At 35.1% G+C, this 16,345-nt stretch overlaps 1 pseudogene; it reads right to left on the minus strand.

Moving 5' to 3' along the window:
* Positions 1-8,263: 8,263 nt before the first annotated feature.
* On the minus strand, positions 8,264-8,413 carry LOC120221171 (annotated as a pseudogene).
* Positions 8,414-16,345: the final 7,932 nt, after the last annotated feature.

Here is a 16,345-nt window from a genome sequence, read left to right on the forward strand (position 1 = left end):
GAGATAATACATGAAAACCACTTAAAACTTTAACCTCACTTTTGTTTATCAGTATGTTCTTGATCCTCTTTAGTCAGCCCTTTATTCTATACATATTCCTTCCCTCAAGAAGGACTGGAGGAAAACATTCTATACTTAAGATTTCTCCTTGCCTTTTAAAACATTTATTAAAGGTACTAATTTCTTGTTATAGGAAGAAACCTATTGGTTGTTAAGTTGACAGTCAAGAAAACAGAATTAGGAGGGTGTTGGAGAAGATATGATCATGATATAACTATCATGGTTATATCAGGTTAATCTTAAACAATTTTAGGGATAAATTACTGTTTTTGAGTTGACCTTGGCTGGACTTAAACTTGCTACTAGCTTTACCAGTACATACACAATCATTAAGCTATCTTAATGTTTTTTGAATTTAATGTTTTTTAAATTTAAAAAATTTAAAAGCTTGTTTTTAAAAGCTTGTTTGTCATTTGTGGATGGGAGTTTGTGGATCAATTATCAGATTATTGGCACTTGTGGGCTTGTGTACGTCTGGACATAAGACACCCATGACCTGTTTAAGGACGTAGTCAGAGCCACCTAGAAACTCTCAAGGTTCTCATAAGGGATTTCACATTTTCTGCAGAGTTAACTCTTGATTGTTTGTCCAGTGTAGGAATCTCCAAGAATAAAAATGGGACAGAAGAGAGCAATTAAACAGTCCAGCTGAGGGAAGGTTACTTAAAATATCAGATGGAGAAATAAAATTGTAACAATGTGAAGATAGTTATGTTTTTATGAATTTATTTTATTTTTATTTAAAATTTTTTAATGTTTATTGTTGAGAGAGAGACAGAGACAGAGCATGAATGAGGAAAGGGGAGAGACATAGGGAGACACAGAATCTGAAGCAGGCTCCAGGCTCTGAGCTGTTAGCACAGAGCCGAACGTAGGGCTCCAACTCACAAACTGTGAGATCATGACCTGAGCTAAAGTCAGATGCTTAACCAACTGAGCCACCCAGGTGCCCCAGATTTTTTTTTAAATGTTCTTCCTGTATGTAAGGGCGTCTGGCTGGCTGAACCAAGTGAGCCACCCAGGAGCACTGAATTTATTTTAAATAAATAAAAGTTGTTGTGCCCATGAGAAGAAGAATCAAGGGTATGCATAAGAAAAAGTGGAATGAATACTGCAAATTAAGGGCGGGCTTTGTGTTTTCCTTAGTGTTTGAATTGTATCTTGAATTCTTTCAAGAAATAAGGTTTTTCTTCAGAGACTATATTGTATATGTTCCAAGTTGACAGATATAATAAAATCAATATTTAGAAGTTTTTATATTGACAAAAGGTGCATTGAAATGGTTGTCATTTCCATAATTCAGAGCATCAGTTTATAAATTCACCATCTTAAGGCCTTCTTGTCCAAATGTATTAAGTAAAGAATGAATTAGGGAAATAAAAAAGACTTCACAAATCAGATACTTTTACTAAAAAATTTAAACAACTAAAATAAAGAATATTTGATATTCAGATTTGATATTTGATATTCATATTTTATAACCATATTATGAATGAGGGATATTTTTCTAAGAGAATTAAGCAATTTGAAGGTAATAATTATAATACTAAAAATTATCTGAGCTCTTTCTCATGGTAGTATGAAATTAGCAAATAATATAAAATTGGAATGACATTTATATCACACTTTATTCACACAGGTACTGATATACGTACTAAAACTGTAACAGAATGTACAGCTTACATAAGCTTTATTGAATATTACAAGCTTTTCCTTAAGTGTGACTGTGGGCATGTGTTTATTTTTATAGAAGACATTTAGGCCATTTCCAAGAATAACGATGAAGCATTTTCAAAGAGTGTTGACAAATATAAAAAGGCAATTTATATGATGTAATTTTACCTGAACTGAGATGAAATCATTAATGGACAGTACAGTCTCTCTCCTTCAGAATCTGATCATCGTGGTTCTAAAAACAAAGCTGATAGAGACAAAGACAGGTTGGTATGGATTTTTTAACTTAAACTAACATCATGTGGATCTTTACTTAATTTAAAATTTGACCTACTTTATTTGACAATGTTTAATGTTTACATTATGCAGTATATTATTATTATATCTCAGCTTTTTATCTTAGTCTTTTAATTAGGAAAAATTGAAAAAACAAAAGAATACACAATGCTATGTATCCCAAGTTCTTTTATTTTTTTAATTTTTTAAAAATCTTTATTTATTTGAGAATGAGAGACAGATGGACAGACAGAGAGAGGTAAACAGATGAAGAACAGAGAGAGAGAGGGAGAAACAGATTCCAAGGCAGGATCTAGGCTCTGAGCTGCCAGCACAGAGCCTGACGCAGGACTTGAACTTATGAACCATGAGTTCATGACCTGAGCCGAAGTCAGATGCCTGACCGATGGAGCCACCCAGGTGCCCCTATAAATCCCAATGTCTTAGTGACTAGGTTTTCAATATGTATTTGGTTCTATGAATCCTGATTGGAGCACCAATGTCATGGGATTTGGATTAAGCCTCATGGTTATTTCAAGACATTGTGGATGACAAGAGTCCTCTGTGGCTTGCTTGTTTATCTTATTGTTTTATATCTAATACTTGCTAAGGTACAAGAAATTTTATCTTATGTCTTTTTATTCTTGACACAGACACATAATTTCATAAACTATTAGGGTTTTGTGCTTCCAGAGAGACAGTTATGGGTATATTGAAGAAAAGTGTAAGTCTTTTCTTAGAACATTCTAGTACTATTATGTGTTACTGGGACAGGGGAAGTAGGGAAGACAGAAAGGTGTCTTTGAATTGTAAATGGTGTAAAACAAACACTAAATTCCCAAGTTCAAAATTACTATATTAGGTTTTATACCCCAGATTCCCCTTTAGTACTCTTAAGTGTGAGTATTAGAAAAAGTCAAAAGAATAGTTGTCAGTTACATATTGCCTGATTAAATATAGTACAATGTGATACATATAAATAGATTTAAGATACAACATATTATATTTTGAGAGTTAGATAGTATATAAGCCTTAAAGTAACTATTGGTAAAACATACATACTTAAAAAAATATACATATATATGTATAAAGTATATACACAAGGTATATACTTTAATGCAATTTAGAAAAACAGCAGATATTTAAATTACACCAATAGCCCCAAGATGAATTAAATTTAAAATTTTTCTTTAATCTCTAAAATATTCCAGATACTAATTTAGAGTGTTACAGTACTACTGTTTTGAACATAACTTTCAGCTAATATTTTTTGTTGAGTTGTCAGGGCTGGAGAGAAATATATATAACATACATAAGCTATGGTCTTTTTTTTGTCAATGGATTATTAAAACAACAATCATAAATATATTAAGCATGTATAATTCTTTTTTGAGGGAGGGGGTGATTGAATCTTTAATGAGAAAAAATATATAATGGACTCTGGAACACTGTTTTGAGTGTTACCGAGTCAAGGGTCGAAGATACACATGACAGACCTAGCAAACAGGATATACAGAAACAAAGATATACACGGGTACAGAATGGAAACTTGTAGTGCCTGGCAGGATTAGGTTTCGCTCTCCTCGTCCCTCACCAGCATGTTGGGGAGTCCACAGCTGATGAGGACCAGGCTCTGGGCGCTGCGGGGTGCCCTCCAACACGTCCACCTCCAGCAGCATGTGGCCATCTTCCTCAGAAATTCCTCATCAGGGCTCCTGGGTGGCTTAGTCAGTTAAGAGTCAGACTTTCGCTTAGGTCATGATCTCGCGGTTCGTGGGTTCGAGCCCCGCGTCGGGCTCTGTGCTGACTGCCAGCTCAGAGCCTGGAGCCTGTTTCAGTCTGTGACTCCCTCTCTCTCTGACCCTCCCCTGCTCACGCTGTCTCTCTCTCTCTCTCCTAGAAATAAATAAAACATAAAATAAAATAAAATAATAAAATAAAACTGTGTTTAAAAAAAAAAAAGAAATTCCTCATCACACTTAACACCTTTCAAATGGCATTTTAGGTACCTCCAGCAGATACATGGTATCCACTACATCCAGGAGAGTCGCCTACTCCACCCTGGGAATCATACATGTCACGAAGTTGGGGTTCAACTATCCCCGGGTGCACGCGGACCTAGGTGGCCTGGAAGCTCAGAGAGAAGCCAGACGCTGTGCTTCTGCAAGCTCCACAGAGGTGAGCAGCTTCATGTCGCCACAAAGCAGTTCTTAATATATTTAAAGCTGTTTTTATTTTTTTTTAATTTTTTAATGTTTTTAAATTTATTTCTGAGAAAGAGAGACAGTGTGAACAGGGGAGGGTCAGAGAGAGAGGGAGACACAGAATCGGAAGCAGGCTCCAGGCTCTGAGCTGTCAGCACAGAGCCCGAAGTGGGGCTCAACCCATGAACCATGAGATCATGACCTGAGCCAAAGTCGGACGCCCAACCAACTGAGCCACCCAGGCGCCCCTATATATTTAAATTTTCCTGGAATATAAGCAGAGAAATGATTTAAAAAGAATCATCACCTCAAGTTATTACTATAAAAATGACATTATAACATTTGTTTTTCTGGGGATCATCTTAAGTATTTAAAGAAGAGGATATCTTTGAAAAACATGCAAACTATTCTGAACAGTTAAGGCAATTATCTAGATGTTGAAGAGGTCACTATAAATCACAGCAGTGAGTTTAGAGATGAGCTGATACATGAGGAAAAGATGGTATTTGGATTAATCATTTTGATACCATCTTCAGTTCTCCATTCAAAAGAATTGATCTGTAACCCCAAAAACTCACTAAATCAAACCAAGCAAATAAATACTGTTCAATAGTGAGGTGTTTAGGCATCCAGTGCATTCTTTGGCTAGGTTATTAATGATATGTATTAACATATAAATTCCAGAGATACTCACTCATAAGCCATTTGAAGTAGAAATGGAATACAGATCTAACTAAAATATCATCTTTGGAAAATATTCAACGTTTCATAATTATCAGGAGAAAATATAACATTGAAAAACTTTTTACATGAGGCATTTAAAAGAGTGGTTTCTGAGAGTGCTCAGCAGATCTTAACTGATGTGTAGGTATAGGGAAAAGGAAAACAAAAAGAGGAATATATTGAATTTAAAGGAAAAAAATACCTCTGAGGTCTTGTGAGGTCTTCTGAGATTCTTTTGGCCAATATCTAAGATATAGTCAAATTACTTCTACTACTATGTGCAGATTTACAGGCATTAATAATATATGTTTTTTCATTTGTTTCTGTCTTTAAATATCTACCAAAGACATTGAACAGAATAAATGGGAGCTAACAGATAATTTCCTAAGTTGACGTAGATTAGTGAAAGATGGCCCTTACGATTCTGAGCAGACAGCTATGAAAAATCCACGGCCTTCTGCTCATTTCCCTAGCCTTTAATCATAAATGAGTCTTTCAAAAATGAGCTTGATTAACTCAACCTCCCTGGATCTTATATATGTTGATAAGTTAAACTCTTTTTCCTCTCATTTGCTTAACCACAGTAAGTATCAAATATAGTTCATCAATTTTTAATTTTGTAACTAAATTTTATTGTGAGCATTTTACTAATACTGTATTATAATTACATTTTTCTTTCTAATCAAACTGATACTGCACACATAGTACCCATGTGAGTCTTTCCAAATGTTGGATCTATTTTTATCTCTCTTGATTTGTGAGATTCTCTTTGTATACAAGCCATAGTAAATTGATAATTCTTTTTTCTATTTAATAAAATGTAACATTACTTTTCTACACAGTAGCTGAATACGTGAAGCTTAGGAATAAATTTATACACACACACACACACACACATACAAATGCATACATATGTATATGTGTGTATATATATACACACAAATGTATGTTTTCCATTAAATTTCAATAATATTTGAGTTAAATGCAAATGGCTTGATACAATGAAGCATACTTTTGAAAATACGGTATATAATATGAGCTTTTCATTATTTAAATAATTAGTTTCTCCTTCTGGCATGGGTTTTAAAATTACAAAGAGCCTGGTCAGCTCAGACTAGAAAACTCTACTGGATAATCTTCTAAACTTTCTCCAATTTTTAAAAAGTATTAATTTGTTCTAGTCTCTCCCCTGCCATTATATATAAAATTGTATGAATGTTAATTTTGATAAGCCTGTTAAGCTACACTACATCAGCATTTCTCATGCATGTAAACATGGATTCCTTCCTAGGATACTATTTTCGCTGAATGCATTGATTCTGTTTGTGAGTACATGTGTTAAAGTAACTGTAACTTTATGACATCCATACATTTCAAGTTTAAAAATCATTGCCAGAATTCAAGTGCATTCTGTGTGACTTAAATGTTAGGCTCTATTACCTGCATATATATGAATACAGAAAAAGTAGCACAGTCCTTCAAAATAATTCTAATAAATCATATTGTAGCTAAACATTCTAATTGGAAAAGTAACATGCACAACTATTCTGTGACATGAAAATTGAAATGTGCAAATTCACAGAATATAAAAGTGTGAATTTTCGCTTCAGTTCATTGATAAACAATCACATACTACACAATGATGTCTCTAACCATAAGTGAATTAATTGTCAATGTGTTTTTCACATTGTTGTTAGCTGTCACACTGCTTGTGTTCAAATATGTTTAAATAATTAAAATGTGCTACAATTGTCCAGGTCATTCTAGTTTCTGAAGAGATAAAAGAAGACGCACATGACACAAGAAAAAAAATGCTTTGTACTTATTTGTTTTTGTTCCAAGTCAAAAGTTTCATTTTGTAACCATAAATTACTAAAGCAAAGCTAAACATATGCAGAATAGCACCATTTTTCCAAAGAGAGATGATGATACACAAATCAAATAAGAACACTTTGAAATATTCTCCTAAGAGGTATCACAGAACATATGCTGTGTGTTTGTGAGCCAGTGGTTTTAATAATCTTCCAGTGCTTTTTAGCCAATCATGCCTCATGTAAGATGTATTATTCATAGAAATATATTTACTAAATTGTATACCTATTTTATTTAAACAAGAAAAATGTGAAATGAGTAATTCAATTGGAACACATTTCCTGTTTCTTTCATCATCTAATCATCCAGAACTTGAAAATTATCTTTATTATAATTTCTCAATTCTATTGAACTTTTTCATTATTTTCAAAAAAGCCAAGGATATTTGATCCCAGAGATCAAATACCACTAGGTCTATGTTAATAAAAGTTTATCGATGGTTTGTGAGAAGTCCTAAAGGTTCATGGATGAACAAAATTATATTTTATGATAAGCTTTCTGCTAATACCTAAGACAAATAAGGCTACAATATAGTTTTCTTCTTTAAAACTTAAACATGAATTGTTTACCAAAAAATAGGTTAAAAGCCTCTCATCATTACCTATGTTAAATAGTAATTTAATAGTAAAATAATCTTTTTCAAACCTTTAATTCTTAGAGATAAATGTAGATCACTCTTTGGTATTGCTTCCTTAAAGAATGCACTTTTATTAGTTACTGTAAACATCATATCTACATTATTGTTTATGGCTGCCTTGACAAGAGCAATAGAGATAAATGATAATCACTATTAAGTGCTTGCTGCATGCCAGGAACATTATACTTATTCTTCACCCAGCTGTCTAAGACAAGCATTCCTATTATCTTACAGATGATGACTATGAGCTTGAGAAAGTTTACTTGCCTTACCCAAGGTCATGAAATTAGCATGTAGTAAGTTTCAGGTTGGTCTGGCTTGAAAGTCTATCTTCTTTCCATTAATAGGTTAAGTATTGGTTTGTGAAAGTGGTCAAGATATATCATTAAGACCTTGGTATTGGCTGATGGATTGTCTATGAGGTAGAACATTGGACATACTATTAGGATATATGTCAGCATTATGCCTGTGGTAAGTTTTTAATTTTATAGATACCTAAAAAATAAAAATAAATGACAAGATTATTATAAAGGTCTTGTTCTTTCCAGCTCTAAATTCTTTATTTAATTGCCTTATATAAATATGTATTTTAAGGGTTTCAACAACAGTCATCATAAAATATGGCTTCTTGAGTAGACATCCATATTAACCATGTCTCTTTGATCTCATTTTCTTATGGTTCATAATATTGTGTTCAATGTGAATAACTAATAAATTGATTTTATTACCAAGAACTTCCTGGATGATGTCTGTGGAATTAATAATGCATGCTATTTTCAAATGTATCAGTTTTACTTTTTATATGTGTATTATTAAAGCTGGCATTTCATAATATGCATAAACCTAGGCACAATTAAAGGTTTCTGGAGGTTAATATAAGGTAATGATGTATAATATTCCTTTAATTTAGCAATAATCACATCTCAGACAAACTTCATTGGCTATGATACTACCACTGCGCAAAGCTAATATTCCTATTCAAACATGTAGATTCAGTAGCAACAACAAAAATCATTACTTGACAAAATACTAGGTCTTGGGAACTAGTTTGAGTGTTATTTTTCCTTCTTTATCAAGATTATAATCAAATTGCAGAGAGGATATCTGTACAAAAATTGATATAAAAAGTGATATAAAACTATGATACAATACTTGGTAATTGTGAAAGGAGAGGTCCGGATAGGTTCTCCTGAAAGATTTCACAAAAGTAGTGACTGGTGAAGGATGCTGTGCTCCTAAGATATTATTTAAAAAGTAAATTACTAGGGGAGCCTGGGTGGCTTAGTCGGTTAAGCGTCCGACTTTCACTTAGGTCATCATCTCGCGGTTTGTGGGTTCGAGCCCTGCGTCGGGCTATGTGCTGACTGCCAGCTCAGAGCCTGGAGCCTATTTCAGTCTGTGATTCCCTCTCTCTCTGACCCTCCCCTGCTCATGCTGTCTCTCTCTCTCTCTCTCCTAGAAATAAATTAAAAAAAAAAAAAAATAAAAAAAAAAATAAATAAAAAAAAAAAAAAAGTAAATTACTAGAAGCCAGATAGAACCTTCAAACTACAATGCAAGTCTGACACTTGAAAAATAAGAGTTGGAAGAATAGAGAACAAATAGGAAGAGATTCACATGGCAATGAAGTTGCCAAAATGTTTTAGCTATGCCCATGGCTATTCCTCAAGTCAAAATAATTTACTAGAGTACTTCATGTTTCAGAACAAATTTGCCACATGGATCACTTAGAATTGTGATAGCTGGAAGGAAGTATTAAGAGATAGAAAAGTGGGAGTGCCTGGGTGGCTCAGTTGGTTAAGTCTCAAACTTTGGCTCAGGTCATGATTTCACGGTTCATGAGTTTTATCCCTGCATCAGGCTTTTTGTTGTCATCACAGAGCCAGCTACAGATCCTTTGTTCCTCTCTCTGCCCCTCCTCTGCTCACTCTCTCTCTCTCTCAAAAACAAATAAACATTTTTTAAAAAGACACGGAAAAGTGGATACCTCCCTACTCTTGTTGTCATAAGCAGCTTTCACTCTTCTTGCTCCTCACAGTCAATTTCTTTATCAAGAGAGTGGCTCTTATGCTTGCCTGCTGGATCCTAATTGTGAGATCTCTGGAAACAACCATAGCCTATGCTTTAATGAATGCTATTTTCAAAGGTATCAGTTTCACATGCTACATCCTCTGCCATGACTGTTTTTGCCTTGTGGACTAAAAAACTCAAATCATAAATATCCCAGAGTTACAGAGACTTGATACAAATAGTCTCTCAGTTGGTTCTTGGAAGAAGTAGTAAATAGTTCCACTCCCACTTCCTTTGTTGCTTAACCAATGATTTTTGTTTGTTGGTTGGTTTGGTTTGGTTTAGTTTTCATTAGGCACACAGTTCCATACACATGTATCTGATTTAATGCAAAGATTACATCGTGGAGGATCCCATCCAACTCTTTCAGAATATTGCATCTCCAGTTGGCACATCAGCTATGCCTTTAGAAGTCAATTCCAATACTCTCTGAGACCAGATGCTTCTGAATGGTATGGTAATTGATATCACAGGTGGATGTCAGGGTTTACTGTGAAGATAATCTAATGGTCTGATGCTTTGGGGTGTGGAATTCCATGCCTGTGGATCAGTGATTCTGTAAGCCTGTAGATAGTGGTATTGAATGAGGCTCTGTGTACAGGAATTTTGGCCCTTAACAGGTATAAATATGTCTCCCTATGAAGATGAATTGCTGGATGTTCCAGGATAGAAGGGTACCAGTATAGTCAACTTATGAAGTAATCAACTGGTCTCCCAAAATATAGTTAAAGTATAAGTGTTGCTTTCTATTGTTGGATTATTTAGTGTTAAGGAGTAGGTAAGTCTTGCAAAGGAGGAATTTATTCTGTTTGTTTCATGGATAGTGTCCCCTTCAACCATCTTGGCAACTTTGTTTATTATAGTCAAGATGTGAGCCAGAACTGAAGTCATCTGAAAGCTTCACTGAGACTGGAAAATCCATCACTATGAAAGCTCACTTACACTGCTGGCAAATTTAGTTCCAGTTGTGGTCAAGAGGCATTAATACCTAACCACATGGAGCTCTCCACAGGTTACCTGAGTATCCTCCTGATGTGGTAGCTGTCTTTCACCAAAATGAATGATCCAAGAAAAGGTGCTGGAGATGCCACTATATTTTTATATATGACTTAGCCTTGGTAGTCATACACCACCTCTTCTGTTAATTCTATTGGTCATGTAGAATACAATGTGTCTGATACAACATGAGATGCGATTACTCAAGGGCATAAATACCAAGAAGAGATCATTGGGGTCATTTTGGAGGCTGACTACCATATCTGCTTTCTGGGCCTTAAAATAACATCTCTTCCACATAAAAATAGACTCTCCTTTTCAAGTATACCTAACGTCTCATCCATTTTTATATAAGAGTCTATAACTGTGTCATCTAAATCAGTTCCCAGTGTAGACAAATTTCCTCTAGAGTAGTTCTTTAAAACAGCTCCTCAAATGCAGTTCTTCTCAATCTGAAGAATCTGAACTATCTCATAATAATGTATTATGCATTTGAGAAGAGACATAACTTTCTAAAAAATTTTGTCCAACATATCTTGTGATTTAAGCAGAGAGGTTTTTATGTTTATTGGAAGCTAACAAGAAAAAAAAATTATAAGTAAAAGTGTTTAAAGTTTAAATTGGATTTAAGAGAATATTCAAGTGAGACATAATATATCATTTCAAATATTCAGTGAGTGACAATATGAATAAGGATTTCCTAGGGGTCATCATAATTGTACCAATATTTCTGAAATATTTTAAGAGAGAACATAGCAGCAAATGGTTTGTTAAATTTGTGACCCTTCATCTCTGAGGTCCTATGTTTTTATAAATGCATAACATCAAAAATAATTTATGAAAACTATATTCAACAAATGGCCAAAATTAATGGAGAGGCCTGGGAACTTATAAAATGTGTGTTTTCATAATCGATGGAAAGTGAGGAAAAGAACAAGTTAAATATAGCCAAAAGCATCCCATACTTGTTTTAAAATACACTCAGATTATGAAAAAAAAAACCCCAAATTGGTATTGTACAAACATCCTCACTAGACATTTATAAGTACTTAAAAGGATCATTTGATAATTTTTAAAAATGCTTTCTGTTTGTTTATTTTTGAAAGAGAGAGCATGAATGGGGGACAGACAGAAAGAGAGGAAGACACAGAATCCAAAGCAGGGCTGTCAGCACAGAGCCTGACAAGGGGCTTGAACCCACAAGCCATGAGACCATGACTAAAGCCAAAGTCGAATGCTTAACTGACTGAACCACCTAGATGCCCCTCATTTGTCTGAAATTTTTGATCGTATAATCATATATTTTTCTCTCTGACTCTCTTGTTCCCAAGCTCTTCCTTCTTGTTCCCAAGCTAATCCTTCTTTCTTCTCTTTTTCTCTTACTGTCCATTTTCATTATTTTTTCTATCCATTAAATGATTATTATTTACACAATTATGTTTTTACTTATTAGGCAGTATAAAATAGAGCATGGGTTTGAAGTTGGGGTAGTTGCATACATTTCTCCATACAACCAAATGGACAGAGAGAGACCTTGGACACAGCACTTTATAATACTTGTAAACTTCATTTTCCCTGTTTGTAAAATGGAGATTTGAGTACCTAACTTATTTATCTATTAGAAAAGATGTCAATAATTTATATAAAACACTGGCACATAATTAAATTAGATAAATTATTTACTTTTTCTATTTTATGTTATTAAATATCATTTTCTCTGATATTTGCATCCCTCCACAAATCCTTGATCTGGAAAACTTTCCTCTGTAAAAAATATACATTCAATAAGCCCTATGGTAATACAAACTGTCTCCAAGTAGACTGTCCTGATGGCTTTTGTTACATGCAGCTGAAGTTTAAGAGATTTCCTCCTTTGTCTTTATCATACAAACATCTGAGGTTAGCATAAAGGATATAGTTATAACATAAAGAAAGGGAAAAATGTACAAATATTATTTTAATAATATTTCAAACTAGTAATTAAATTGCCTACACAGTAAGCTTATGGTATTTCATATAATTTTTAAGATTAATGATAAACCAAATACTTGTTATTCACTGTCTTCTGGGTAGTTTCTCCAAGTACAATCTCTATTCAAAATATGCCCTACAAATTCCAGCACCTAGGAAAATAGCTCCTTTGCATGTACCCCCTATGAAATTTGCTTTGTAATAGACACTAACTTAAATATTAACATAAAATGAAAATTCAAAATGAGAAAATTCTGAGGCAACAGTTTTGTTCACAATAAATATTAAACACTTTAAATGTTTTGTTAGATATTTCAAAAAAATGAAGTCAGGTGGAAGATATTTGGCATAAATGCAAGTGTTTATCACAAATATTGTGGGACCAAATGTCATTTCAAATAACACTCTGTAAACTGATCAAAGAATAATTATCCATTGAAATTTAACATTTATCATAAAATTATGACTGCCTTTCTATGTAAATTACTCAAATATAAATATATATCAATAAGAAATATAATTTATTTATTAAAAGAATTTTATATTAAGATAGAATTTCCAGAGCAACACAGTTGGTAAATAACATTAGTAAATAAGAATTAACAGCTGCTCAAAATGCATTCATTCTCAGTAGAATATCTATGCATTCCATTATCTAATAATAATGCTAGTTAAAGAGAGAAAATAGTCTATTAGTAAGGAAAGCTATAATGTGTCTGTATTGAAATAGTTCAAACTGAATCAGTTCAGGAAAGATCACTTACTATGCATCCCTCATACCTGTCAAGGTGGGCCTTGTCCAGGTTGCAGACTTTTGACTTTTGCTTCCCTACTTTCAGGACAGATAGGTAAATCCCTGAATTGATCCCCATGCCATGCTATATGGATCAGCTTTCAACACACATTCTAGAATAATTAGCACATATTTGGAAGCACCCTGTGGTCTGATCAACAAGAAGATATTAATATGAAAACTGTCACATGTTCTCCTAGAAGCAGATACTGAGATGGCCATGTGTATGAAGGAAATGTATTAGGGGACATTCCTATGATCAGTGTTTGGGGAAAAACAGTAGAAACCAGATGGATCAGAAGGAGATATTGGACAGCAGTGCCGTCACACCAATATCTGTGCCAACTGTGATGGGATCTTTGAGAATAGAGGAGCCCTCTGGAATTGTGCTGAGTTTTAGGGACAAGGTTAGGACTCTATACCCCTGTGTGGATCATCACTAAGCATAGGTTCACTGGAGAAGGAGAAGTGAACAAAGGGAGGTGAATCTCTTTGGCAAAAACAACTCCTAAAGAGGACTGAACTCTCAGATGACAACTTTCTGAGCAGGCAGAGTAAAAAATCTTCTGTCCAATATGGAAGGAGGGTGTGCTATGTACCTTGAACAGCAAAGTAGGACATGAGAGCCCTCTCTTTATGCTACTTAGACCCACTTGCTTAGTTTGAGTCCTGGAAACAGCTACTTCAGTGCAGCAGGGACTCTTTTCCTAGGGGAAAATATAAAAGAAATATTAATGGAACAAAGGCAGTACCATTTCCTGCAGCTGGACCAGAGGCAACACATAATCTCCATTCTCTGCCTTACAAAATTCCTTAACCCTTAGCCACGGGTGGGTCACCTGGTGAAATCAAGACCCATTCCAGAGAGGTTCAATCTTCTCTTTACCATATCCTGCTCAGGCCATGGATGCTATACTTTTCCATTTACCTACCATCACAATTTAGCAAGGTAGTACTAAGTGTTTCCCAAGTTAATCACCTGGTTGCCAAATATATTTATCCTTACCTTACCTCCTCCTAATGACTAAAATTAATTAATGCTACCAGTATGATGATTCATTATCTTGCCTTCTGATTCCTCAGCACAAGATATGTGAATATAAAATGCCCAGACAACAGCTGTAACTTAAAGTATCATGGGAATTCCTCTTGCCTTGTACCTTAGTGAAAATGTGCTCCTTTTGAGAAATGGGAATCTAATTCTACAGAGCACAGAGTTATGAGAATAGAATCGCAAATGCCTCCAGTGAGTCATGGGAAGAGACGGTAAAGTGGGATACTCCTGCTCTGTCCCTTAGTTATAGATCCCTGCATATACTTATTGGAAAAATAGGAAGTATAATGGTAACTGAGTTAGCATGCATTTTTCCAGCATTCTAGAAATACCTCTTACAACATCATTTCCAACCTGGTACCGCAGCTATGCTTTTACAACACTGTTCCACCACTCTTTTTGGTTGAACCTTTAATTCTGTGGTCATGGTCCATTGATGGTATCTCCTTTAATGTAAAATGAGTGCCTTAATCTGGAGCAATATCACATGGGATATGGTTTTGCTGAATGAAACATTCTGAGTCTTCAGTAGTTTGTGCTCATTGAGACAGTGTGGGAGGAAAGGCAAACTCAAGCACAAAACAATTGTGAAAATACATTGTTGTGAAAATACATTGCTTCCCCATTTCATTGTAGAAGAGTTCCAATTTAATCAATTTACCCCTAAGGACCAATTGGTATCCTGGAGGAAGGATACGACTATACTAGTCGTTCAATGTTAGTTTTTCATTATAGAAGACTGAACACTCAAAAATGTCACCAATGTGATCAGACTTAGTGAACGGAAGCCCATCTGTAGCCTATAGCTCTGGGTGCTCCATTCATGTACTTACAGTGCCACCTCTTGAGTGGTCTGTGACAGAGACTGACTGATATCAACTGGTTGCATCATCCTGTGTATTTGGTAGCTTAATGTCTCTTCCAAGACTGATGGACTCTGATAGTCATTAAGAATACAGTGAGAGTACAGTCTTCATGTTTTGTGACTATCACTGGTCAGTCCTTTCACAAAATTATATACCATATCTTCATTTCCTATATTTTGACATTTTCTTCCAGGTCTTGATCAACAGTCCAAACATTTGCAACTATCTATGAATCTGTATATCTTCTAAATATGGGCTACCTCATTTGCCACACGAAGCAGATACCAGGTGTCACATACAAAGACTTGTCCTCTGAAGAATGTACTCACATCACTGTGTTTCAGAGCCATCTCTGAGTGGAGCTGTAATGCAGCCCTCATTCATTTTCAGCTGCAAATATATTCAGATAATCTGTCCATGAACTAAGCTCAGAATTTTTTTATCTTTTGTGAGGAGGTCATAAAGGGTCTACAGTGGGACTATACATGTGAATTGAGGAAGAGACCCTGCAATCATTGTGGGTGATGTGACAGTCTGCTCATAGCTCCCAGGACATGTTTGTACCCTCTGATATTGCTTGTTGGATCTGAATGAAACAGGCTGAATAAACCACTGTAAGACAAACCTTACCATGCAAACTCTGGTCAGCAAATAGGAACCTAAATACAATGGGACTAATTAGATCCCAGGATGGGAGGGGCCAAGTGGCCACACTTACATTAGGGGAAAATGGAGTCTTGTTTTTTTAATGTTTTATTTATTTCTGAGAGAGAGAGAGAGAGACAGTGTGAGCAGGGGAGGGTCAGAGAGAAAGAGGGAGACACAGAATCTGAAGCAGGCTGACCTGTCAGCACAGAGTCCGACACGAGGCTCGAACCCACAATCTGTGAGATCATGACCTGAACCGGAAGTTGGACGCTTAACCAACTGAGCCACCCAGGCGCCCCAGGGAAAAATGGAGTCTTGGAGAGCTCTGAAAGTTGACTTAGAACACATAGCTTGTTATCAATAATGAGACTGTATGGCCCTGAAGCCTGCATTCTCCCATGACCATAGCCATGTGGGATGGTTAGAGATTACAGGATATGAAGTCAGATGAAGCAGAGTTCACTCTGCACTCTTGTCATTCCAGACAGGAGTTTTCAACTT

The sequence above is a fragment of the Hyaena hyaena genome, unplaced genomic scaffold, assembly GCF_003009895.1.
Source record: "Hyaena hyaena isolate Hyena2069 unplaced genomic scaffold, ASM300989v1 scaffold_763, whole genome shotgun sequence".
Taxonomy (NCBI): domain Eukaryota; kingdom Metazoa; phylum Chordata; class Mammalia; order Carnivora; family Hyaenidae; genus Hyaena; species Hyaena hyaena.